Source organism: Miniopterus natalensis, chromosome X (genome assembly GCF_054644295.1).
Source record: "Miniopterus natalensis isolate mMinNat1 chromosome X, mMinNat1.hap1, whole genome shotgun sequence".
NCBI classification, from domain to species: domain Eukaryota; kingdom Metazoa; phylum Chordata; class Mammalia; order Chiroptera; family Miniopteridae; genus Miniopterus; species Miniopterus natalensis.
This window is the reverse complement of record NC_142103.1, coordinates 5,389,345-5,417,338: the sequence shown is the minus strand read 5'-3', so window position 1 is coordinate 5,417,338 and position 27,994 is coordinate 5,389,345. Positions and strand designations below refer to the sequence as shown.

The following is a 27,994-nucleotide window of genomic DNA, read 5'->3' as shown; positions in this document are numbered from 1 at the left end:
AGGTGCCAGGACAATGAGTCCTTCAACTTCCCAATTGAAGTTTTTTCAGCAAAGAAAGGGAAATAAATAACTCTGATGAGCATCAACTAAGTGCTCTTTCTCCGGGTAACTGGGTAATTGGCTTCCTGGAAGGTGAATCAGTGCTCATTTAGCAATATGAGGCCAAGTGAGTCCTGGCCAAGGGAAAATTAAATGTAATACATTTAGTGCTAAATAAAAGGCAGGATCCACAAGCTGAGTGCCCACATGAATCAGAGACATGAATCATAAAGCCCTGCTCTGTTTGTGGCAAATTGGCCCTGAAGACAAATAAAAAACAAATCACTAATTTGCATGCTCTGCTTTTGATAGACTTTCATTTGAAGGCAATTACTATTATAATAACAATAATCAAACCTTATCATTTTACTTTTATAATGCTTTCTCTTTTTTGTTGTTGTTTATTTATGTATTTATTTTTTGTTAATCCTCAACTGAGGATACTTTTTCCATTGATTTTTATTTTTATTTTTTATTATTATTTTATTTTTGTTTAAAATATTACAGATGTCCGTTTTTCTCCCCAATGACCCGTTCCACCCCGTCCCATTCCGCTCCCCAGTCCCTCTCCCCACCATTGTCCCTGTCCTTGGGTTATGCATATATGCATATAAATTCTTTGGTTACTCTCTCCCTCTCCACCCACCCTCCTCCATCCCTCTGACATTCATCAGTCTCATCTATGCTTCCATGTCATTGAATCTATTCTGTTCATCAGTTTATTAAGTTCTTTAGATTCCACGTATAAGCGAGATCATCTGATGTTTGTCTTTCTCTGCCTGGCATATTTCACTTAGCATAATATTCTCCAGGTCCATCCATACTGTCCCAAAGGGTACGAGATTCTTCTTCTTTACAGCTGCGTAGTATTCCATGGTGTAAATGTCCCACAGCTTTTTTATCCACTCATCTACTGATGGGCACTTGAGCTGTTTCCAGATCTTGGCTATTGTAAACTGTGCTGCTATGAACATCGGGCTACATATATTCTTTCTGATTAATGTTTCAGGATTCTTAGGATACATTCCTAGGAGTGGAATCACTGGGTCAAAAGGCAGCTCCATTTCTAAGTTTTTGAGGAACCTCCATACTGTTTTCCATAGTGGTTGCACCAGGCTGCATTCCCACCAGCAGTGTACTAGGGTTCCCCTTTCTCCACACCCTCGCCAGCACATGTCGTTTGTTGATTTGTTGATGGCAGTCATTCTGACAGGTGTGAAGTGATACCTCATTGTGGTTTTAATTTGCATCTCTCTGATGATTAGCGACGTTGAGCATTTTCTCATGTGTCTCTTGGCCATCTGTATGTCCTCTTTGGAGAAGTGTCTATTCATGTCCTTTGCCCATTTCTTAATTGGGTTGTTTGTCTTCCTCTCGCTGAGTACTATGAGCTCTTTGTACACTTTGGAAATTAGACCCTTATCAGATGTATCCTTGGCAAATATGTTCTTCCATACCGTGGGATTTCTTTGTATTTTGAGGATGATTTCTTCTGCTGTGCAGAAGCTCTTTAGTTTTATATAGTCCCATTTGTTTATTTTTTCCTTTGTCTTGCCCTAGGAGATGAATCGGTGAAAATTCCACTATGTGAGATGTCTGTGACTTTACTGCCTATGTTTTCTTCTAGGATTTTTATGGTTTCATGACTTACATTTAAGTCGTTTATCCATTTTGAATTTTTTCTTGTGTATGGAGTAAGTTGGTGATCTAGTTTCATTTTTTTGCATGTACCTGTCCAATTTTCTAGTGTACTCATAATTTTAATTTCTCTAAGTTTAGAGGGAAAACTTAGGACTTTTCAAAATAGATACAAATTGATAGTTCAAAGAAAATCAGAAGAGATACTAAAGCTCCAATTCTATAGTGCCCAGCCTAGAGTAATTATGGTTAACCAGTATGAGTGACATTTATCTGAATCCAGAATTTTTTATGGGTCATTTGGGATGATGCTATATGGAAAAAGTAATGCGAAGCCTTATGGATTTTGGTATAAAGCTTAAAAGTAACTTGTGTGTTTGTCAGGGGTATATCAATTCAACACTTAAGAGTAACTGACTACCTCCTATTCAGTTATCACATGTGTTAAATTCTGAGGATTCATATTTAAATGAGACATTGCTCATGGTTTTGAGAGAGGAAGGATATTCTCAGCACAAAGAACAACAGAAAAGAGCCCCAGGGTTATGAAGCAGCATGCTTTACCTAATGAAATATAAGAATTCACTATGGGCAGATCATAGAGTAAAAGGGGGTAGCAAGAGTGAAAGAATAACAAAAGATGAGATTAGGGACAGATCATGGAGAGAATTATGGGTTATGTTGAGGCACACAGACCTGAGGCAAATGAGTATCACTAAGGAGAGATATGAAATGTGATGGAGAGTAATATGAGCTGATTTTTCTTTTGTAGAAAGACCACTACTCTGACCTATGGATGAGGAAATGGAGGGAACCCAAGTTTGGAAATTATGGTCATAATCCAGTGGAGAGATGATGAGGACATGGGTTATGTAGTAGCAATGAGGATGAACAGGAAAAAATGGATTTGATGTGCTTGGTAAGTAAAATCGGAAAATATTAATGATTAAATATGGGGAGGTGAGGGAAGAGAAGTGTCAAGGTATGAAAGTAATCCAGTAAGTACTACCATGTCCAAATATCAATTCTGTATCTTATCCCCATATCTACTCTTACTTCAGTCTACCCTGTTTCAGTAAATGACAACTTCCAGTTACTCAATTTCAAAGTATCAAATAACTACTTATCTGTCTCCTTTTATTTGCCACAATCCATCTGACAGTAAATTTTATTAGTTCTATCTTCAAGGCACATACAGAATATGATCATTTATCAACAATTCCACTGCTCTTATCCTAATTCAAGTCTTCATCTCTTACCTGGACTATTACAAAAACATCCTGACTACTTTCCTTGTCCCTACTCTTACTGCAGAGCATATTCTCCAGGGTGATTAGTGATTGATCCAGAGTGACTTATTTAAATGTAAGCCAATATAATCAAGCCATTATTTCTAATTTCCAGTTAAAAAAATACAGGGGATGAAGAAATTAGTTAAATGATACAAGGAAATGATCAGAAAAAGCTTTTCAGGATGACTGGCTCAGGCTCTTCAATAAGTTAATGCCATAGAAAAAAAGGATGGGGGTTGGAGAGCTGTTTTACATTAAAAAGAATATAAGAGCTTAACAATCAAGTGCAATGCATGGTTTGTAATTTAATGCTAAACAAAACCACTATAAAATAAATTTGGGGGAAATATGATTATCAACTGCAGATTAGAATTCTTAATTTTGGTAGATATGATAATGCATATAATAATTATGCTGGGAAATGTTTTGATTTTTAAAAGGATGTATAATAAAATATTTGGGGATAAAATGTCATGTTATCTATACTTTAAATTACTTCAATGAATAAAGTATACACAAAACAAATATGGCATGATGTTAACATGTGTTAAATATCCATAATTGGTATATGGACAATATGAACTAGAGTTCATCTTTTTTATTGCAGCTATCAGTGGATGAACAGGAATGAAATAAATATTTGTTGAATTAATTATAAATAAGGAGCGGGGTTTGGCGGAAAAACTCAATTGAGTTAGGGCATGTTGACTTTGATAATCTGTAACGTAGTTATGTGGAAATATCTTGTTCTTTATTTGGCTTGGAGAGGTTGTGTCTTCAGATTTTGCAATGGGAAGATAAATTATTTCTCATTTGGTAGTTTCTATTATTTTGTTAAAGAAAAAGGTAATGCCATCAAGTGAAAACAGCACATGGATGAAATTTAAAATGATGGAAGTTGATAGTCTCTCATTTTATGTACCCTCCTAAGCGATGAAAAGCAAAGGTAAGAGAGTCAAGGTTGAAGCTTTTGGGAATAGTGATATTTAAGGGGCAGATAAAAAAAGAGGAGGCCATAAAAAAATACCAAAAGGAGATTAACAGAGATAAGGCAAAACAACCAGGAGAATCTGGTGTCATGTCAACTAAGGTAAATAAGAGTTTTAAAAAGAGATAGAGACCAAATGACCTAGCATTGGCCAGGCAAAATAAATATAAATGCTATCAATATACAGAATGTTATAATGGCAAATGGAGAAAGGTTGAGTGGAGTGCTGGAGGCTTAATTTCAGAAAGGAATGAGGTACAGAAATAAATATTCAAAGTAGGCTACTCTTTAAAGGTTTGCTAAGAAGGAAAGAAGGGAGACAGTAACTCAGGCAGTGGGGCTGGATACAGCACCAATTGAGTGACTTTTCTTTGGGATTAGAAGGCATTTAAACACATTTATATGCCAAGGGTGAGGAGATAATAGATTAAAAATTGAAAATCAAGTACTGAGAGAAAACATATGAAGGAGCAAGTTTAAGGAAGAAACAACAAATGGCACAAGTGAACAGACTGACTTTCAGCAGAAAGAGAGACGCCCATGCTCATACAATTGGGAAGAAGAATGGATGGATGAAGAGAAGAAATCTGTAGGTAGAATACTGGGAATGAAGGATTTCACCCCAGTGGACTCTTTGAGAGAGAGTTGGAAGTTGGGTAGAAAATTTGAGTAGAAAGGCAAAGATTTGGAATTCTTATTTTGAGAAATAGGGATGAACTAATAATAAGTAATGGGATGGATATGCACTATGAAGGACTCAATTGCGGTGAGAAATCAAGGATTTATAGAGGCATTCATATACATAATTTTATGAGATTTTCTTACCAGCTCTCTGGTTCTAAAAATAAGAAAGGTAGATTGTGTGCTAAGAATTTGCAGGGCAGGTGCAGCAGCAGGGGCCAGTATTGCATTGTGGTTAAGAGTGAAGGTTTTAGTCACAGACATGGCTTTGAGTCCTGGCTTTGTTACTTACAAAGTGTGTGAGCTTGAACAACCTCAAAAACTTAAGTTCTTCATCTATAAAATGGGAGCAGATTGGTAAATTAGATGGAGGAATCTATGCAAATTGCCTGACAACAAGTTTTCAATAAATATTAGCTAGATACAAAAGAAAACTAAAACAAGGATGAGAGGGAGTTGAGAGGACTGATGAAACAGAAATGTATGTTATTGACCATGGGCTCCAGGCATTGGAAAGAAAGTGAGACTGTGGGGCTGCTGGAATGGAAGCAAAGGAGGGAGTCAAGGAAACAGTCTTTTAGGAAGAGTGAAGAGCAGTAGAAAAGGTAGTGAGAGAGCTATATAAAAGATAACTCTGATACTGGTATTAACATTAGAGATTTAAGAAAGAAAACAATTCTTGGTAATTACAAAGTCCAGGTTGTGATCTTACATACTCAGTATTGATGACATAGGATTTTCTGAAAATTTAGGGAGTTGGAAATTGGGAATTGGGTAAGCAATAAGAGATGCTACCTCATTTGTGGAAGGTCTGATCTTTCACCTTTGAGCCCTATTTTTCTGAAATGGTGATGATCATTTGAGGAAGGAATGATCCAGTCCATGTTGCCTAAATTCTCATTAGACTTGTTGATAAATCACACATTGACTCTATTCACTTAGAATTATAAATAAAAGTTACAAGGAATCAGAAATGTCCCTGTTGGCCAAATAAGCCCAATCTCCTTCCAGAAGGGAGATCAGAAGATCTAAAGGTGGCTTGATGGGGGTTTTGTCCTGGTTGGGGGAGAATGCAGAAACATCATAAGCTTTGGTGACAAAGGAGTGGTCCCTCCACTCCAAGTGCTCTCAAACCAGGTGTGAAGTGGCCAAGGCACTATCTCCCTGGCATAGCTGGAGAGACTGACAAGGGCCCACTCTAATTATCCTTTTTCTGGACTTTGACATGATTGCCCTACAATTGGCACTTGTTATTACATCATCCTTCTTGTTTTAATAGATTTGTAGCACATTTTATAACTTCCAAGTTGATAACTTATTTTATACTAATTGCATTTGAGGTTGGCTGCTTCCGAGGAAGACACTTTAATCTTATTAATAATATGCCATCCTGCTGGATGGGTAACTTCGGGTAAGGTTTCCAATAGCCAGCTGCTTCCACTCACAGGCAAATTTCAAGAAGAAAATATTCCTTTTCAGGTCTTTTCTTATTTCACCATTTTTACTCTTGCATGTCCACTTTAGTTTCACATCATCTTAGCTATTTTAAACCTCCTGGAGACTGTTCATACACTAATCAAATGTATATAACTAGAGCATATACTGCTAATGTATATAACTAGTTTTTATACTGCTAATGATGTTCCATAAAAGTCATTGTTTGGATATTTCTTTCACATGCCAAACATAAAACATCCAAGGTTTAAAATGTGAAATAAAGAAGTGTAAATGTTCAGATAAATCTTTACTAGACAACTTTCATTGGAAAAGCTTTTATGTGGATAATATATCAATTAACACCAAATCATTAGAGATGGCCTCATTCAATTTCTTGTAATTAATTAAATAAATCCATAAAAGTTAAACTCCTTCCCGAAGGTCATACAACCAGTTCAGTTTCAGTTCAGAACAAACAGAAGAAAACTTACAGCTGCAAAAGTTACATGTGGGGGAATCAGTGACTCTCATCCTCCCCTTCAAATCAGTGCTATCTAAATTTATATGGAAAATCAATCCTTGATCAATATTTTATAGTGAACATCCAGTTATTAGAAAAAAAATCATGCCATCAGTTTTGTTAAATATGGTAAATAGTAACACCCTCAAACTCACTTTTAAAAGGAGTATAAAAGAAGGTGAAGGGGATAGATAGATGCACTACTATGCATCACATATCTTTTTGCTGCTTTGAAAACACATGTGTACATATCTCGTTGTGTCCAAAGCAGAAATAAAGAGTATCTGCACAGGCTACAAGGACTTTTGTAGAGATTCAATATTTAAGATGAAAGAATAAAGTAACCATATTGCTCTTTTGTTAACATGGATTTTGATTGAATCTGACAGACTGTGCCTGATAAATGTCCCAATTGCTGATTTCACTAAAATGCCTGAATCAAGACACCATTTAATTTTCTCTAACTGTAAGGGAGAAAAGATTGCCCTTTTAATATGCTTATCTTCATCCTGTATACTCTAGTTTATATTTATTCCAGAAGAAACCAACTCTGCAACCTTCTTAGTGCCAGCAGAGGGAGCTAAAAGACAAATTGAGAAGCTGCAGAAACACACAGGAGAAAGGGCTTTTGGAGGGGTGGGAGGGTGTTCAAGAATGTATATCACTGGAAAGAAAGACAGCAGCAAAAATAATTGCTGAAAAAGTGCAGAGAAGACATAAATGAAGCCAAGTTTGGGAATCTATTAAAAGGGTTATTTTTCAAAGCCCACTTTTACCCCTCCCACTTCCTTCCATCTGCTGATTAAAATAAATTCAACGAGGTAATATTAGCATCCATTTTCAGACAAATGGAAGTAGTAGCTAAGCAATTTTAGAAACTTTCTGCTTGATTCCTTTAACCATTGCTCCAAAAAATATCTTAAAATATTTGCTCTTAGAAGATCAAATTATTTAATTTTAAATTAATTTGAAGTTGGTTTTACTACACAGTGATTCTTCATCCATCTTTTAATGCTCATGTACCTTTATTTTAAGAGGTTTTTCTTTTCCTGAGCACACATTTGCTCATAAACTTGATCTACATAAACTTTATAGCTATATGTATGTGGAGTCCTTGAACCACTGTTGTGTGAACAACTTGATGTCTCACCTCCATTCATGTTTTAATTTATCTAACATATATTTATTGAGAACCTATGCAATGTCATATACAGTGCTAGGACCTAGGGACCCACCAGGGAATATGATGGAGAAACTTATAATTTAGTGGAGGTAACAGGCAATAACCAATCAAATAAATAATTTTAGAGACATGCTATGAAGAAGAGGAAAGAGTGACTGCCGTGGGAAAGAGGGTATGCCTCTCTGAGGGAGTGATATTAGCACAGAAACCTAAATAAGGAGACAGCCATGCAAAGATCTAGCCGAGTTTGGCAACCTTGCTTAAAGGGCTTGTGGGTCATATGATATCTGTCTCAACTACTCAACTCTGCCATTATAGCACAAAAGTAGCCATAGTCAGTGGTAAACAAATGGGTATGGCTGTGTTACAATAAATCTTTATGTACAAAAACAGATCCACAAAATGGGAAGAGTCTTCTAGCCAAAGTGAATAGCATAATCAAAAGTCCTAAATCATTGATGAGTTTGGTGCAATGTGGCTGGTATATAATGAGCAATGCAAGAGTGATCCCTGCTTAAGTGAAAGAGGTAAACAGTGGTCAGATCACATAGGGCCTTGTAGGCCATGGTAAGGAGTTTGAGTTTTATTCTAAATATGGGGTGATGCTATCGGAGAATTCCCGACTGCTGTGTGCTAAGTGGATTGTAGGGAGGAGGGGTAGAAGTGGAAGACTAGTTAGCTAGTCCAAGTGAGAGATAATGGCAACTTTGATTAGGGTAATAACAATGGAGATGGATAGCAATGTATGGATTCAGATTGTGTTTTGGAGATAGAATCAATAGAAATTGTTGATTAATAAGACAGGAAAAGAGGGAAATCTAGGGTTTTAAGCTTGAGGCACTGATAGGTGGTAATGTTATTAGCTGAGTTGATAGGAATTAAGAGAGAAACAGGATTGGCAGCAAGAAAGGATTGGTGCAAAATCAAAAGTTTTGTTCTGCTTCCTAAAAGACATGCAAAGAAGCAATTGTATGTAAAAGACTACAACCTGGAGCACAGGCCAAGCTTAAAGATGTAATTTGAGAGTCATTAATTAATGGGCAATAGCAAAGCCATATAATTGGATGAGCTCACTTAGGGCGAACGTGCCAGATAAAGAGAAGGAGGACTAGTGCCAAGCCCTGAGGCCCTCAATATTTAGAGGTTGAACAGAGGAGAAAAAGCAGCTTTTAAAAGAGACTAAAAAGGAGTGGTCAATGGAATATGAGGAAATCCAGGAGAGTTGGTACTCTCTGGAAGTTAAATGGAAAAGTGTTCCAAGTTGAGAGAGTAGGCAACAGCCATCAGTCAGATTTAGTTACTGGTCAAGCAAGTAATTAGAAGGGAAGCTGAAACCAGAGTACATGACCGATTGTGCCTCTCAAGTGGGAAAAATATATAGGGTGTCAAGTACCAAATTATCACCATACTTTAAAAAAATATATCAATTTTAACACTTTGGAGGCTGTGTTGTACACTCAACCTATAATGCTCTATTTTAAGCTTCCCAATTGTTTCTGCATTTGTTCCCCAATGACAAGGTAGTGTTCTTAATTAGAAAATGAACAGCGCTGTTTATCTCCATAAGACTCCTGGAAAAGGTCAAGAGCTATGGTTGTCTCGGAGAATTCCAGTCTCAGTATCTTTACTGTTGCCATGAGGCTCCACAAATTGACCTTTGCTTTTGTCTCCATATTAGAGTCACTGTGTCTGAGAAAAGCAAGCTGTCTAGGGCACAAAGGAAATAATAAACTGGAGCAAATAGACAGATGTTTGAAAAGTTATGTTCCTGGGAGGAAGAAATCTAACAATTTTAAAAGTCTTTTGGACTTTTCTCATTTGGGAATTATGTCTCATAATGTATGTTTTTGGCTTATACTTTTTAGCTTAGCACACAGAGTTCTTCATGAGCTGGCACCCACAACCTCTCCAGCCCCATCTCTCACCATGTCTTCATATGCACCCTCTACCCCAGAGGTCATCTTGAACTCCTTGCAGTTCCCTAAATATACTATTCTTTCTCTGTTACACTCTTGAGCTTTTTGAGCATAAGCTATTTTGTTTTGCTGTAATACCCATCTCTACCATCTCCCCCCACCCACTACGGCTACCACCTTAATTTAGCTAAACTCTACTCACTTTTCAAAGCTTGGCTCATATAAACTATCCTCCAGAAAGCTTCTTTTGACTGTCTCTAGGGCAGATGCCTTTTCTTTGAATTCATAGCACTTATGTTATATTGAAATTGTCAGTTTTCTCATTTGTTTCTAAACAGTGATATCCTTAAAGGCAGAGACCATATTTTGTCTCTCTCCATCTCACACCCTAAAATACCCTTGGAGCAGAATAAGTACTCAATAAGTTTATCTTGAATGGATATATGAAGTCCATTGGTTTGACTTGGCACCTTACTTGAATTCTATAACATTTTCTAGCCTGCAATGTACCGTGTTCCTTACTAGATATAATTTGTTTGGGGTAAGTTTTCTGTTGTTAATATCTTAGTTTGTCCTTATGGCCAGCTTTTCTTCTTTGTACTGTTTTTTTGTTGTTGTTGTTTGGTTTGTTTTTAACCTGTATTATTGAGGTAATATTCACATACCATAAAGTTTACATTTAAAGTGTATGATTAAGTGGGTTTTAGTACATTACTAATTTGTATATTCACTAGTATATTTCTTAATTTAAGACTATTTTCATCATCTCAAAAATAAACCCAGTACCTATAACAATCATTTTCAATCCCCCTCTAACCTCATCCTTAGGCAATTGCTTTCTGTGTCTATGGATTTCCCTATTCTGAATGTTTCATAGACATGAAATCATATAACATGCCTACTTTCTTTCAATTAGCATAATATTTTCAATGTTGTAGCATATATAAAAACATCTCTTTTTATGACCAAATAATATTTCATTGTATGGATATAGCACATTTTGTTTATCCATTCATCAGATGATAAACATTTTTGTTGTTTCCACTTGGTAGCTATTAAGAATAAGATTATTATGAACACTCATGTACAAGTTCTTATGTGAACATGTGCTTATAGTTCTCTTAGGTATAATAGGAGTGGAATTGCTGACCCATATGGTAACTCTGTTGATCTTTTTGAGGATGTGCCAAATTGTTTCACACAGCCACTGTACCATTTAACATTCCTACCAGCGATGTTTGAGGATTCCAATTTTTCCACATTCTCACCAAAATTGTTATTTTCCATTTAAAAAACTATTTATGTAACCATCTTATTGGGTGTAAAATAGAATCACCTTGTGATTTTGATTTGCATTTACCTGATAACTAATGCATTAGCACCTCTTCACGTGCTTATTGGCCAATTTTATTTCTTCTTTTTAAAAATATCTATTTTGAACTTTTGCATACATTTAATAGAGTTGTCTTTTTATACTTAAGTCATAAGAGTTCTTTATATATTTTGGCTACCAGATTTTTGTCACATATATTGCAAGTATTTTCTCCCATTCTGGGGATTGACTTTTTCATTTGTTGATAGTGTTTCTTGAAGCACGTTTTAAAAATTTTTACAAAGTTCAATTTATCTGTTTTTGCTTTTGTCCCTTGTCCTTTTGGTGTTGTATCTAAGAAACTATTGCCAAATTTAAGGTCAGATGATTAACCCATATGTTTTATTGTAAGAGTTTTATAGTTTTAGCCTTTACATTTAGGTCTTTGACCCATTTTGAGCTAATTTTGTACTATAAGGTAGGGGTCCAGATTCATTCTTTCGCATGTGGATATCCAGTTGTCACAGCATCAGTTGAAAAGAATATTCTTTCTACCATTCAATGGTCTTGGTACCTTAGTCAATATTCAATAAGTGAATGTGGTTTTTTTCTGGATTCTAAATTCTATTCCATTGATTTATACATCTATCCTCAAGCTAGTACCAGACAATTTTTATTATTGTAGCTTTGCAGTAATTTTTTTTTAATATATCTTTATTGATTTCAGAGAGAGGAAGGGAGAGGGAGAGAGAGAGACAAAAACATCAATGATGAGAGAACCATTGATTGGTTGCAGCCCACAACCCGGGCATGTGCCCTGACCGGGAATCGAACCCTGATTGCCTGGATCTTAGGTCGACGCTTAACCACTGAGCCACTCCCGGCTGGGCTTTGCAGTAATTTTGAAATCAGGAAATGTGAGTCCATTAACTTTATTCTTCTTTTTCAAAATTGTTATGGTTATTCTGGATCCCTTGAGTTTCTATAGGAATTTAGAATCAGCTTCTCTATTTCTGAAAAAAAAAAAAAAAAAAAAGGACAGTTGGAATTTTGACAGTTATTGCATTGATTCTATATGTCAATTTGGGGAGTACTGAAATGTTAACAATACTAAGTCTTCTGATCCAAGAACATTGGCTAGCTTTCCATTTATTTAGGTCTTTTTTCCAGTAGTTCCCCCTTATCTGCAGCTTCACTTTCCATGGTTTCAGTTACCTGTGCTCAACCATGGTCTGAAAATATTACATGGAAAATTCCAGAAATAAACAATTCTTAAGTTTTAAATTGCATGCCATTCTAAGTATCATGATGAAATCTCGTGTCACCCCACTCCATCCATTCTGGGATATGAATCATCCCTTTGTCCTGTGTATCCACACTGTGTATGCCACCTGCTCGTTTAGACACTGAGTAGCCATCTCAGTTATCAGATCAACTGTCATGGTATTGTAGTGCTTGTGTTCAAGTAACCCTTGTTTTACTTAATGATGGCTCAAAGCACAGAGTAGCGATGCTGACAATTCATATATGCCAAACAGAAACGATTAACTACTTTTTTTAAGTGAAAAGATAAAAGTTCTCCACTTAATAAGGAAATAAAAAAATTGTATGCTGAGGTTACTGAGATCTATAGTAAGAATGAATCTTCTATGAGTGAAATTGTAAAGGGGGAAAAAGAAATTTGTATTTGTTTGCTGAGAGACCACATTCTCATAACTTCTATTACAATATATTGTCATAATTGTTCTATTTTATTTTAGTTATTGTTATTAATCTTACTGTGCTTATTTTATAAATTAAATTTTATCATAAGTATGGATGTATAGGAAAAAAGCTTAGTATATATAGTGTTTGGTACTATTCACAGTTTCAGGCATCCACTGGAGGTCTTGTATCATATCATCCACACATAAGGGGAGACTACTGTAATTTCTTTCAACAATATTTTTTAGTTTTCAAAATATAAGTTTTATAATTTTTGTAAAATTTACTCCTAAATATTTTATTCTATGTGAAATTAGACAGCAGTTTAGACCTAATATGGTAAGCTGTAGCAGGTTATTATAGGCTCAATGTGGAATATAATAAAGAATGGCATTTCTGGCAGCTTTGGAGGCATGCTGCCTGAATCTCCCTAAGAAAAAACTTGCAATTCAGCTATTAAGAATGCATTTATCTGACAGCCTCCACCTATTAACACCTTCAGGTTCTGCCTCAGCCATGCTCTTCATGGGAATCCTCTAGCCAATAACTGAGCATAGTAGGGGTACTGGGACCTAGCCATATCTCTCTCTCCATCATAAGACTCCTTTAATGCAAAAATTTGCTTGGGAGCTCTCCATCAGGTTGGATAAGGCTTTGAAAGATCTGAACCTTAGTCTGACTCTCTCCTTCTAATCTTACTTTCTGTCCCCTTTCCTTTCACAGGCATCAGATCAGCATTATAGTCTGAAATCTTTCTCTACCCACTTCTGCTCACTCCTTTTACCTTTCACAGGCATTACTGCCAATAAACTTTTGCACTCCTAACTCTCTTTTGGTATCTGCTTCCCAGAAAGAGCCCAACTGGTGCATAGCTTAAGCTATATTCCCATGTTGGGTGACTAAAAGGGAGTAATAAAAGCATATTCAGAGGAAAACAAACTATTTTTAAATCTGTTATCTTTAGGGTATGATATTGTCACAGTCCGATGACAGTTATATATAATAAAAATCAATTTAGTTATGCCATAGTTTAAGGATGACATACTTATATTGTTGCCAAATATCAAACATAGACCAGATTCCAATATAAAAAATGGTACAAGTTGCTCTAGGAAATGTACACTCTGTAAGCACATAGTCTTTCTTTCAACTGATATTAGCCAGTGTGGCTTAGGTACACAAATGCAACATCTATGTGGCAAATATCTGCATGAAAACTGGGAAAAAAGATATCCTTCCAGCCCGGCCGGGTGTGGCTCAGCGGTTGAGTGTCAACCTAGGATCCAGGTGATCGGGGTTCGATTCCAGGTCAGGGCACATGCCTGGGTTGCGGGCTCGATCAATGACTCTCTCATCATTGGTGTTTCTATCTCTCTCTCTCCCTCTCCTTCCCTCTCTCTGAAATCAATAAAGATATATTTAAAAAAAAAAGAAGATATCTTTCCAGATATTTGGTGTAAGGCAGCCAAACACAAAGTTTAAATAAAGACTTGAGATGATCATCTTATTAATTTGGGCCCTACATGCTATCATCTGAAACATTCAATTGAGTTATTGGTCTTCATGAGGTAGAACGAAACTAAAGATCATCAAGGAGGACATCTACTCTATCACTATTCGGAAGCAGAAATTGAGGCCCAAAGAGAACAAATGACTTGTCCAAGGTCACACAACAAGCTAATAGTAGAGCTAGGATTGGAACCAAAATCCTCCTTATTTGACAGAGCTCCCTCCTTCTCATTTTTGTGTTTACCATATTTGAAGTGTTACTGATTCTAGCATTTTCCCGTCAGCAGGGTACTAGATCCCCTAAAGGACATAAATCCACAGTTTTCACTCTTCCCACTGAGTTCACATGCAATGCAATAGAAAATCTTCTCTTTCCATCATCAGGAATGATCTCTGATATGTGATGGAGTGGAAATCCACTAGAAGTTACACAATTTTGATTATCCAACTCTAAAGCAAGAGAAGGCCTTAAGCAACACCATCTGATTATGCAATTTTACTATTGTGGAGAACTAATCAAACTCATCCTAGAGGCTTATCTGCTGTGTGACACATCCATTCCTTGATATCAAAACTTCTTAATAAATTCAAACACGAGAAGTACTGGTGACTTATTTTCCTAGTAATTTCTGATTTTATTATTATTATTTTTTTCTTAATTTTATTTTTGTTTAAATTATTACAGATGTCCCTTTTTCTTCCCAATGACCCATTCCACCCCATCCTATCCCCCTCCCCAGTCCCTCTCCCCACCATTGTCCGTGTCCTTGGGTTGTGCATATATGCATATAAATTCTTTGGTTACTCTCTCCCCACCCACCCACCCACCCTCCTCCATCCCTCTGACATTCATCAGTCTCATCTATGCAACCCTAAACTCCAGAAGTTGGTAATGTGTTGATTACTCACCTTCAGTTTTCCAAAGTGTTTCATAGTCAGGCTCACTGGTCTTAAGATTTCAATTTTCTGGCAAGATAAGTCAGCTCCTTGAAGAACAGGAAATTTATGAAGTTACTCTTATAGGACAAAAGAAAGATGGCAGGTGCAATAGTATCTGGTGCAATTGAATCTGCTTCTTCCAAAGCACCAGGCTTGGTGATAGTTGAACCTTTTGGTGGTTCAGTAGCTGGAGCTTTCCCTTAGTCATTAGTTAACACATTTCCCAACAAGATATCAGGGAATACCAGGCTCTCTGAAGTCAAAGCTGCTAACCAATCCTAGCTGCAGAAAACCCCATGACAAATGAAAGGGTTTAGCTTGACTCTTCTGTGTCCACTTCCTGTAATTCCCTTTTGATGGCTGGCTCTGAGTATGTCTTATGGTTTGAAATTGGCACTGCTTTGAACAGGTGAAATCTGAACACCTTGGCAGGATGAGAAAGACAGAGTATGGTAATGGCTACAGCTGATCCGGGCTATAAGAGTCTGTAAAGACTTTAGAGATTCTATTTCTATACTCACTATGAGTAAACACCCTTCCTGAGAAAGTGTAGGTTGGTATATACTCCTATTTCAAACTTTCCTATAGCAGAATCAGGTTTAAATGTATTTCAAAAATAGTTCACAAGGGAAAACTGTCTATATGTTTGTGGTGGCAAGATATTATAAAAGAAACATTCATTTATTTATTAATCACCTGTTGTGTATCAAATATTGGACTAGACAATGAGATTATAGTACTAATTTAGACAGGAAATGTCTCTGACCCAGAGAATTTACAACCTAGTGAGAAATAGAAACAGATAAACAGGCAATTATAATACACAAGACAGTTATGGGTCACATGGGAGTGCCTAGAAAGGGAATCTAACCTGGATTGAGGGATAATGAAAGACTTCTTAGAGGAAGTGATATCTAAGCTAAGACCTAAGGAAGGTGGAAGTGAGGGACAACAGAGTGTATGCTCAGTAGGGGAAATGGCATGTGTGAAGCAGATTGAAAGAAAACATGGGGGAAAGCTTGCTAGAGGAAGGGACTGAAAGAAATGATGTAAAAGTGGAACATGATATGTGAAGCAAGGACTAATAAGGCTCTGAAGACTGGCTAATACTCTGAAGAAGACAGAACTTCAGTATCATAATGTGTATAGGTCTACTTCATGGGCACTCTATCCATGAGTCATCACCATATGTGGAACTCTACACTAGGCTCTCTGGGAACTAGAACTTTTAATATTTTTAAAAATATGTTTTTATTGATTTTAGAGAGAGGAAGGGAGAGGGAGAGATAGAAACATCAATGATGACAGGGAGTTATCAATCAGCTGCCTCCTGCACTCCCCCTATTTGGGAACAAGCCCTCAACCTGGGCATGTGCCCTGACTAGGAATCGAACTGTGACTTCCAGGTTCATGGGTTGGCACTCAACCACTGAGCAACACCAGCTGGGCACGATGAACACTCATAAGAAGAAAATGTCACAGGACTTGAGTGCTCAACAAAGACAGAAGACCTTGAGATGAAAATACAGGACTGAATTGTAAGAGAGAGATCTGAGTTGAATTTGCAAATATGGTCTCAGATAGATTACCTCCCCCAAAAGAGTGACTATGGTGACAGAAAAGCACAGACTTATGATTGAATATTAAAATATATTTATGGTTTCACTAGAGAGTAAAAAACAAACACCATCACATGAGAACAAGAAGGAAATCAAAGGGGAATTAACCTAGAGTATCCTGGAGCCTAAAGGTAGGAGGACTTTCAAGGAATGTATGAATGGATGTGTCAACTAAAACCAAAGGAGGAAGTTACTGTGACCTCCAACAATGCAGTTTTACTTTTCCTTCTCGTGAATCTCTCAAATGTACTATGTAACAAAACAAATATTGATAGTTTTCTTGAAATATATACAAACTGAGATGCAGAAACATGATGTGTTGACAGGTATTGAAGACAAATCTTTGATGTAGTCAAATCTTAAAGATGTGTCAACATTTCCACAGTCAGAAGATTTTTGGGCGCATCACCAGATAATTTCTTTGCAAAAGTATTTTTGGTGTTTCAAAAATAAAATTATTGATTTATCTCACAAGAGGAAAGAAGAATCTTCTGCTCTAACAATCTCTTCTTCCCCCTCAAACAAGGGCCACTTCTCTTTAGGAGAGAAATTCTTGTTTGCTTACATAAGGTAAGGATTCTTAAAATGCTTCATTTAAGGCTAAATACTTAACTTCTAGTTACATGCTCCTGCAAGGATTAGAACCCAGAAATGTGAAATTCTAAATTAGGTTCTTTTTCCTCTGGTGGGCCTTTTAATATAAACCAAATTAAGAAGAAATTCACCTTTAAAAATGGCAGCTCTCTTGCCTTCATTTTTTCCCAAATGTTTAACATACCACTTGCATTTTTTTAGGGGACCATGAAGTTTTAGTGAATAATTTCTAACTTATCAACCAGGCTGCTTGGGCCAATGATCTTTGACACTGCATACTAAAACACAGAAAGACAGGTCAAGAATATTGCAATCCAAGTTTGCTTCTTTAGCTTGATAAGCTATAATTTCTGGCTTGAGAAGCAATACCTTATGTAAAGACATTTATAACATATGGTATGCTAAAGGTTACCCATAATTTTAATGGCTATGCCCCTACACACATGCTTATTTGAACCCAGCCAACACTTACAAGGTTAAAGGGAATGTACACTATTTCAACTAAATAAACTAATAAAATTTTTGTTTTCAGATACTTACTTTAAATTCATGATGTGATAAACAAATTTTCAGTGCAAAAAAAAGTTAAAAATGCAGAATAAATGAGAAGAAAGGAAGGCTAGAAGAATAAAAGGAAACCTAGAGCAGGTTGAAGCATTTTCTTAGTCTGACCTTCTACTTAGGTGGCCACTGGAAAAGATCAAGTCCCTTTATCTAAATGAAAGTGGATCTGATTTAAATGGTGATATTGGATTTTTCAGATCACTACAGAATGGCAATCATGCTATTCAAATGATTCATTTCTTTTGTTGACTCCAGTTTGTCTTCTAACCTTTATATAACTGAATAGCAAAAGAAAGCTCTTTAAATAATGAAAGGAACTTCAAACACACACAGGGGCTATTTGTTTTTCTCTGTCTTTCAGCTATAAACGTCACATTAACCCTAGCTAGCCAACTCTCAAAAATGCTGTACCAGTTACAAGGAAGATTTGTGTATGTGTATATGGTGGGGGAGGGGAATGAAAGTCTAGGTCTCTTTTCCAGGTTCCTCTTTCTACTGGAATGATGCAGAGGAGACACTGTCTACAGAGGGGGCACACAAGGGTTCAGTTCTAGCCAAGGGCACATACCTCAGTTGCAGACTCTACCCTGACCCCAGTAGGGGCTTGAGCAGGAAGCAGCCAATTGATGTGTCTCTCTCACATCAATGTTTCTCTCCCTCTCCGTCTCTGTCTCCCTCTCTCCCTTCCACTCTCTGAAAAGCAATGGAAGAAAATGTCCTCAGGTTAGGACTAAAAAAAAAAAATTAAAAAGCTGACCACCAAGTGCACTGGCTCTGGGGCCTCCTGGGAGGTGCAAAGTCAGCCATTGCATATGCCCTGCCTGGGGCCACCCAGCATGAGCTACAGAGCAATCTGCAGATGGCTGCTACTCGTGTTGGACTTAGAGGTGCCCAGGAGAGGCCAAGCTATGAACCACTGCAGGCTTCCACTAGTGCCAGGCCTAGCGCCACTTATCGAGAGGTATGGGGCATGCTGAGGCCAGCTGCTGCTTGTTTGAGAGATTTTAGGAAAGTCCTAAGCATGAGGCAAGAGAGGCCACTTGCATAGAAAAGCCACTGGAAATGGCTTGAATGAGCCTGCAAGTAGGGAGGGGCAGGGTCACAGGAAATCACCAGGGTAGGCAAAAGTGTGAGCCAGGTTGATGGAAAATCAGATATGGCACCTGCCTATGGGCTCTGTGGCAGGAGGGCTCAGCAAAGGAACAGTGGCTTCTGCCAGCTCCTCTGTCTGGAAGAAAGCTGCCCCTCCAGTTCTTGCCCTGATATCAGACAAGTTAGTTCCTCCCAGAATGTCCCAGGTTCCTTTCAAGCTGCCCCCTCAGTGCTGGAGCTGAGAGGGAATGAGTCAAAGTAAGTCTGTGCACAGGCCCTTTAAGAGAAAATGCTGGGACTCCCACAGTTTCTGTGTCACTCAGGCCCAATCCCCGCTGGTTTTTACAGCTAGAAGTTGTGGGGACTTCCCTTCCCAGCACTGGAACCCTGGGCTAGGGGACCTGGTGTGGGGCTGGGACCCCTCGTTCCTCACGGGGGATCTCCACAGCCAACATATCCCTTCCTATTTCAAATCACCACACGTGAGTGTAGGACCGGCTGGTTCCACGATTCTGCCCCTCCCACCATTCTCAATGTGCTTCTTCTTTAATTTCCTAGTTGTAGAACTTACATTCAGCTAGATTTACCTATGCTGTCATCTTGACTGGAATCCACCCTCATATTTTAACTGAAGTGACTAATCAATTCAGTTAAGATGGTAGACCTACCTGACTGGCATGGCTCAGTGGTTAAGCATCAACCTATGATCCAGGAGATTAAGGTTCGATTCCTGGTCAGGGCACATGCCTAGGTTGGGGGCTCGGTCCCCAGTGGGGGGTGTGCAGGAAGCAGCCGATCAGTGACTCTTTCATCACTGATGTTTCTCTCTCTCTCTCCCTCTTCCTTCCTCTCTCTGAAATCAATAAAGATATATTAAAAAAAAAAAAAAAAAAAAAAAAAAAAGATGGTAGAGCCATTTAACTGTGTAGATACTAGCCAAAGAAAAGTGAATAAAATTGGACTGGGGAATTTAAAAATAACAACTAAAGACTTATGTGACTCATAAATCTGAAACTTCTTTCCTCAGTTGAGTGAGTGATTAAATAAAGGGCTGATGTACAGAGAAAATGATGTATTAGTGCAGGTGCTGAAACAAGTGTTATTGATTAATAAATAAACTATTATTCTTGCACTTACAAGTGATACAGGATGACCAATAAGTGGAAGGAATGTTTTGTGTCCAAGTTTGATCATTTTTATTTATTTTTATTTTTTGAGGTTTTCTTGACACTATTTAACCTCTTTTTTACATTATTTTTTATTAATTTCTTTCAATTACAGTTTACATTCAATATTATTTTGTATTAGTTTCAGGTGTACAGCATAGTGGTTAGACAATCATACACTTTACAAAGTGTTCCCCCAGATACATCCAGTACCCAACTGGCACCACATATAGTTATTACAATGTTATTGACTATATTTCCTATGTTGTACTTTACATCCCCATGACTATTTTGTAACTACCAATCTGTACTTGATCATTTTTAAAACAAAGGCTTTTGACAAGTTCAATAAGTTGCAACCTTCTCATAACCAAAGACTCTTAAAAAAATATCTATTCCCACCCTCTATAATACCATAGACTACCAATATACAACCTGCTTTTTATTAAATAATAATTTATTTTCTTATATTGAAGTGATTAAATATACAGGGATCTGTCAATAAGAGCTTCTGATGAATGTGAGGTAACATGTTAAACCACACTAAGCTCATAGAACTCCGGCTTAAAGCAAAGACTCCTGATGTTCTTGTTTCGCCTATGCAGCTTTATTTTGAGAAGCTAGGGCTTTCAGTGGGAAGTAGATCCAGATATCCCACTATTGGCTTAGAAAACCTATAGGAAACCCAGGACTTCAGATTGAAAAAACACTAGGCAATTTTACCTTAAAAGTCCCTCTCAGGATTAATGGTCTATGTTTTATGAAATTTCTAAATTATGTCTCATTTTAGAAATTCATTTTTACCCACTTTTGTTCAATTATGAAAAGTACATATGATTCTGAGGCTTCATAAATCTAAGAAGTATTTTCTTTGTCAATTGATTAAGTAGAACTGTTTAGCATAATTTTTATAATTGTCTAATTAGAGGTGAGGATCATAACTTAGTTATGACAACCTACAAGACAGCTGGTATCAACAAAGTCACAATGACCTCCACCTCTTACTATAACTCATCATGGTAAATCCAGGGACCCTAGAAATCTGGGATCCATTATTCAAGCAACATAACCAATACCTTCCAATGTGTGAATGCTGCCCACAAAGCCAATTCTTTGCATATATCATTAAATGTATCATCTGAATTCTATCTCAAGTTCCATTTGAGTCCAAGAGTTTCTATGTAAATTTAAAAAAAAAAGTCATCTATCATACATCAGGATCAACATACATTTTGTACAGACAAGGAAAACATTGGCCCCAGCTTCATGGAAAAGTGATGGGATACATTATCTGTGCTTTTTGGCAGGACTGGTGCAATTTACTGGCATGCCTGAGGAGTTTCTAACCGTTATGCAACATATCTCCATTTATAGACAGGATGGCTTTATCATGCAGTAGCAGGGAAGCCTGGCTGAGAGGAAAGCCAAAGCTTCCCTTTGAGTTGCCTAGCTCCACACTACATGCAAATCTCAGCAAGAGTATGGAAATTACAATCTTATTTGAATATAAATCACATTCCACTTTGGTGTAGGGAAAGTGGGAACACTTCACATGTTGAATAATGATGACATATTAATTATTGTCTCTTGAAAAAAATGACTGAAGGTATGGAGGGACTGCAGAAGAGCTTCTTGGGCTACTTTAAATACACTTATACATTGATAAAAATATACGATATCAAAATAGGGTTCATTTGGGGTTTCTGCCAATTTTTGTTTGACTGCATTCATCAAATGCTTATGGGCAAGGATATTCAGTTTAGAAATGAAACCAAAGCTGTGTTCAAAGACAAATGCAGTCAGATCACATATGCAAGGCTCTGCCATTTTGGAAGTCGCTCTACATCAATGCCTTGATTAATGGTTTTGCTACTATGCAGAGGTGGTACAGAATGCTTTATATAACTTCATAAGTAGCACCAATTTTAAGTTGCTTCCTGTATAGGTGCATAGGCTCTCTGGAAGACCATCACTGTCATTTAGACTGTATGAATTTAGCAATCTATGGATTTAAGATGACTTACAGCTAACAGAGCTGTGGTTCTCTGTGCTTCAAAAACACCCAGGCTCCTTCTTATTTATGTAATGCTTAGAAGGCGACCTTCTTTATTTTGTTCTCAGGACTCAATCAGATATCATCTCCGAGGAAATGGGGACCAGGCACCTTTTTTATTCTATCACAGTTTCAACAGAGGGAGGGAGAACAACTGCAGTGTACTGGAAGGCACTCTGGAGTAAGAGTTGAGAAAGCTGCTTTGGCAGTGGTACTAACTTGCTCTCTGACTGAGAGAAATCACTTCACTCTCTAGGATGTGGTTCTCCTATTTACAAAGTGACAGATTCAGGGGCATAGGAAGAGAAGGAGGTCCCCTTTAATGAAAGTTATCCATGTATTGGACACTATGCAAGTGCTTTAATGTATTATCTCATTTGGTCCTTACAACTACCCTAGGAGGTAGACACTGGTATTCTTCCCATTTTACAGAGAGGGAAGCTGAGGCTCAGAGAAACTATTGATGTTTCAAATAATGCTCAGAAGAATCCCAGGAGACCATGAAATTGCCTCTGGAACCCTGAACTTATTGACAGTGTAGATATCTTGACCTTCAATTTCAAGCAAATCTAGTTTGCTCCTATATGTTGCATATATTGAGTTTCCATGTAAATGTTTCTGCCACTAGAGAGACAGTTGAAAATATTTAGTAATCTCAAAGATCCTGTCTGTCTCCAACATTCCATACAATATCCAGTCACTATAAGAAAATACTAAAAGTTAGGCGTATGCTGTGCCTTTTTATTAAAGAACATCAATTTCTCATATAAATTGAGAGTTTGAAATATTACAAGTTGTTCTTGGTCTTATTATAGAAATAGACATTCCTGAGTTTCCCATGATTCAGGGTGTTTTTACTTCCACACAGAAAGCCAGATTGATCTGGATAAGGCCATGGTGAAGCAAACATGTGAAGAGGGTAGGTAAGTTTATGCCTTAGACTCAGTTATACTGGGCAAACCAAAGCAAAAGTTTAGGGTGAAGTCAGGACTGTTTTTAATTCTCTAAGTCACTTGAGGCGGAGGTAAGCTATTAGGCTTGCCCCACTTAGATAAGGCCTGGACAATCTCCAGTTCCCCAGCTAATTAGGCAGCCCCTACTGCCCTGTGGAAATTTCCAATACTGCATACTGTTATAAATATGACTAAAGTACCCCATATTGGCTGTGAAATCACTTGAAATTACAGTTTGGTTTCATTTTAGCACTCTATACCATCCATTTCTGTCCAAGTTTATGCCTCTAGGCAATATAAAAAGAAAACCTCATAAAAGAATGAGATTTAATGTTATCCAATCAGCTCTAAAATGCTTTCCTGATTAATAAGGATTTTTTTAAAAAAAGAATTAGGCAAAGAAAACCACCCAACATTACAAGTCAGGGTTTACACCAAAGCTGGAACATGACCTGGAGTCCCAGTCAGAAGATTCTGCTATCAGGAATACCATTGTCTTTATGACTCCAAAACCTATCATGGCCCAGGGTTCCTCTGCCTTCTCTCCCTCAGGGACCTGTACCCTGGGTATAGAAGTGAGGAATAAAAGTCTCCTTTTTGGGCCTCAACAGTCATCCCTTGGTGTTGGTGTTTTGTCATCTCCAGAGTAGTATGACAGCCATGTGTTTTTTTAATTTCTCCAACAAACATTTATTAATGAGAATAATTTGGGGAGTGATATGTTCACTCTATCTTGATTGTGGTTATGGTTTCACAGCTGTTATATATACAAAAGACATCAGATTGTATAAATGAAATATGAGCAGTTTATTATATGTCAATTATACCAAATATAACTCTGTTAAAATGTTTATTGGATACTACTCCAGTGTCAGGCACTATACTTGATACTGAGAGTACAGAGATAAACAGGACCTCACAGGTTGAGTACTGCTGGGTTGAACCATGTAAAATTGCTGTATGTATATCTAAAAAATGAACAAATATTGGTAATGGTTCAACTTAACAAGTTAACAATTATATCTGCCTGTACAGTCACCGTGAGATAGGCAGTGTGGGTATTAATACCATTTTATAGATGAGAAAACTGGGGCTCACACAGGTATAGTGACTTGCCAGAGGATATTTCCCCTGGAATTTCCACACCTTAGCCACCTCTTATCTGGGTTGTCTTGTGCTGGACATGTGGACCATAGATCGGAAACATAGAAGAGTAAACTCTGGATATGAGATTATTGTGGTTTCTATATTCCAAATGGCCCTCAGAGGTGCTATTCCTGAAGCAATTCTAAAAAGTCACTGGGCTCCAAGAATATGCCCTTTTTCCATGTTGGCATAGGGCTCTTTGTGAACTAGTAGTCTTTTGTACTTGGGATTTCTCTGCGGTATAAGGCACTTGCCTCCATTTGTTGCACCCTTGACTATCTCTTGGGGCTTTGGTTTGTACTCATCACCTGCTTTTTTTCCAAATGAACTTCTTTGCCCTATGACTTTCATTTCTCATTGGCTTGGATATAGATTTTCCTGTCCAATGGTGAATCTTACCCTCTAATTAGAAAGTGTCTTCAAGATCAGGGACTAGAGGGCTCTCAGGATATCACAATATAATAATTTTTTGTTAATTATGTTTTGAGTTTATAAAATTATTGTTTCTATCAGAGGATGTTTCTTTATATTCTCTTATTTTTTACCTACTTTCCATAAAATGGGGGCACTGAGAGCCCCTAATTCATGAAGCTGTTATAAGCATTAAATGAGATAATACATACAGACAACTTAGAACAGTGCCTGGTGCATAGTTAGCAGTCAATAATGTTAGCTATTATTATTATTATACATACAGCATTATATTAAATAGTCCTTGGGGTAGGGGTTAGAGCAGGATAAGATTAGGGATAAAAGTGAGATGGATAATGCAAAGGAACTTCCTGCAAGGAGTTTGCAACCTAGCATGCAATTTTAGTATAAGGAATAATATGATTACTATAATTAAAAAGGCAAAATACACTAGAGGAAAGGTGAAATTCCAAGGTTAGGATGAGGGATTGGGAAAAACCTTCATGGGTAATGCAGCATTTGGAGTGGTCCCTAAAGGACAAGTCAGCTTTTGCCATGACAGATGGCCAGGAATAGAGTGAGTATGAAGGACAAAGGGAACCACATAGGCAGAGACAGAGATGGGAAAGTGTTCCCAGGCATTTGGAGGAAGAGGAGTTGGTGTGGTGTACCTAGGGGGGCCATAGGTCTCACAGGAAGTGAAACTATAATCACAGGTTAAGACCATACTTCCAGTAGATTTTAGTGTGGAGGCACCACAAGTAACTGTCAAGATTACTTTGTGCATACTGAGCTCAATGTTAAGTGCAACTGGGTGTCTGTCACAATTGGTGATGATATTGATTCAGAAGCTAACTGCAGTGGGTAGCCCTAAAATTTGCTTGTTCTTAAACCACCTGATAGGACCCAATGAGAATACAGCATCACTTGTGTTACTGCTGCTAAGGATGCACAACCTGAATGTAATAATAAGGGAACATCAGATAAAATCAAATGGAAGGGCATTCTATAAAGTAAGTAGCCTGAAATATTCAAAAGTGTTAAGATCTTAAAAGTCAAAGAGAAGCCAAGGGACTGTATAGACAGATATAATTAAACACATTGTTCTGAACTAGGTACCTTTACTATAACAGAAGTTATTGGGACAACTGATGAAGCTTGAATGGGACCTAAAGATTAGGTTATAGCTTTGTGTCAATATTAATTTCCTGATTTTGATGGTCACATTATGGTTATATAGGAGAATGCCCTTGTTTGTAGGAAATATTCACTGAAGTATTTGAGGGCAATGGCCATTAAAATAGCAACTAGCTCTCAAATGATTCAGGGGAGAAAAAAGCTCCTTGTACTGTATTTACTGTATTTTAACCTTTTCTCTAAGTTTGAGATTGTTTAAAAAATATGTATATAATTACTAAAATAGGTTTGGCAGGGGAAAATAAGATTAAAATAAAGTCAGCAAGTTATCTTTTTAAAAATACTGTTGACTGGTTACCATGGTGTCCTGAAGAGTCCTCTTAGATTGCCAGCCATCTGTGTGTAGGATGTGGTCCAGGAAGTCAGCATGACAGAGGCTGCTGTGGCTTTTGAGGGACCACACAGAGAAAAGCTGTATCTTGGAATGGTCTTCTGCTTCAGATCCTTTAGTCATATATCTAACACTTTGGTCCCCTCGCCTTGCTGTAAGAAGTAGAGAGCAGAGAGAAATAAAATTGTGGCCCAATAACAATATGCTAATTTCTCTGCTTATAAAAATTAGCAGGTGTATTTAAACCTTACCTCATACATTTAGATAAGTCTTATAAGGACCTAGAAAAGAATTTATCATGTCTCTCCTCTTTACCTCAGCATAATCAGAGACAATCTTGCGGTCAATAGTTGAAATGCACAAGGACCACCTACTTAAAGTGAGGTTTCAGCAGGGTAATTTCTCCTTCAGTTTGTTTAAGGATTGTCTATGTGTTCAAAACCTGTCACAGGGGGGAAAAAGTTTAGAACATTGTTAATTCCCACCCCACACCCTAGTCACTGCGACAGTATCTGCTACCAGCACCACCACTATCACAACCACAATCTGCCACCACAACTGTGACAGCATCTTTTCAAAAAGCCCAAGAGATGTGCTACCTTGCCCAGTGGCTGAGCCACCTCCCAAAATCCAGCCTGTGTAATTCCAAAGGCCAGTGATTAAATCCCTCAGCCAGTTGCCTGTTAAGCACTTTAAATAATTCATGTGCATATTTTATGCCACACCATGCTAAGTGCTTTACATTTATTAGTTAATTTAACTGACATAAAATCTTATTAGGTGAGTGCTTCTTTTATTCCTAACTTTATAGATTAACATGCTGAGATTTGGAAAGTTACCTGTTCAAGGTCACACATCTCTTATGTTGCAGAGCTAGGATTTGATCCCAGATCAATTTCACCCCAAAGCCAATCTCTTGGCCACTTTGCTATACTGTCTCTCAGGCCATTTGGTCTTATCAACTAAATTATATGCAAATCCCAACACCTCAGTCTAGCTCATACTTTAGAGAATGAGACTTTGAGCAGGTTACTTCAAGTCTCTGGTCCTCAGTGTCTTCACCTGTAAAATGTGAATAACATTACCCACCTCATAGGTGGTAGCAAGGATTAAATTTGTTATGTGTGTAAAATGCATTTAGAACACTCCTGGCACATGACAAATGCTGAGTACATAATGACTAGTAGTATTACATAAATCAGAATGTGCCATGGGGAATACAGTATCTCTTGAAACAGTATCCAGGTGATTCTAGCTTATCAGACTATCTTTACCCCAGTAGGAAGAGATGACTTTTTTCTCTCAACAACAGCATAATAAACTTGGGAGTTCTGCTCTACTCACTCTGTCTCCTATGAAAATAGGAGAACTTTATTGTTCTCTGTAAATTATTTAATTCATAAGTATTATGGAGAAACTACTACCTGTTTCAGCACTGTACTAAAGAGTGAGACCATTACAGAAGGATGAAATAAGAGTCCCGCCTCCAAGAAGCCAACAGTCCAGTGGAAGAGACTAGCATGGGAGAAATAACAATGAGGAATTCTGGGCTGTACATAATTAAGTGCTCAGTGGTATGGTATTTATTTGAAGAGACATAACCGTTTAACAGACAGAAAGGAGGGAATTGGAATCAATATTCATATCTAAGCTGTATGATGAGAATATCTACTCCTAAAGTATGCAGCAGAGTTGTCTGTTGTGTGTTCA

At 37.4% G+C, this 27,994-nt stretch overlaps 1 long non-coding RNA gene across 1 annotated transcript in view; it reads right to left on the bottom strand.

Moving 5' to 3' along the window:
* Positions 1–11,761: 11,761 nt before the first annotated feature.
* Positions 11,762–27,994, bottom strand: part of LOC107532754 (uncharacterized) — a 158,700-nt gene continuing 142,467 nt past the window's right edge. Inside the window, exons 4-6 of the long non-coding RNA XR_001602769.2 lie at positions 26,252–26,436; positions 15,129–15,205; positions 11,762–12,019 (exon numbers count right to left, since the gene is read on the bottom strand). This is a non-coding gene — a long non-coding RNA (uncharacterized LOC107532754). The remainder of the gene's footprint in view (positions 12,020–15,128; positions 15,206–26,251; positions 26,437–27,994) is intronic.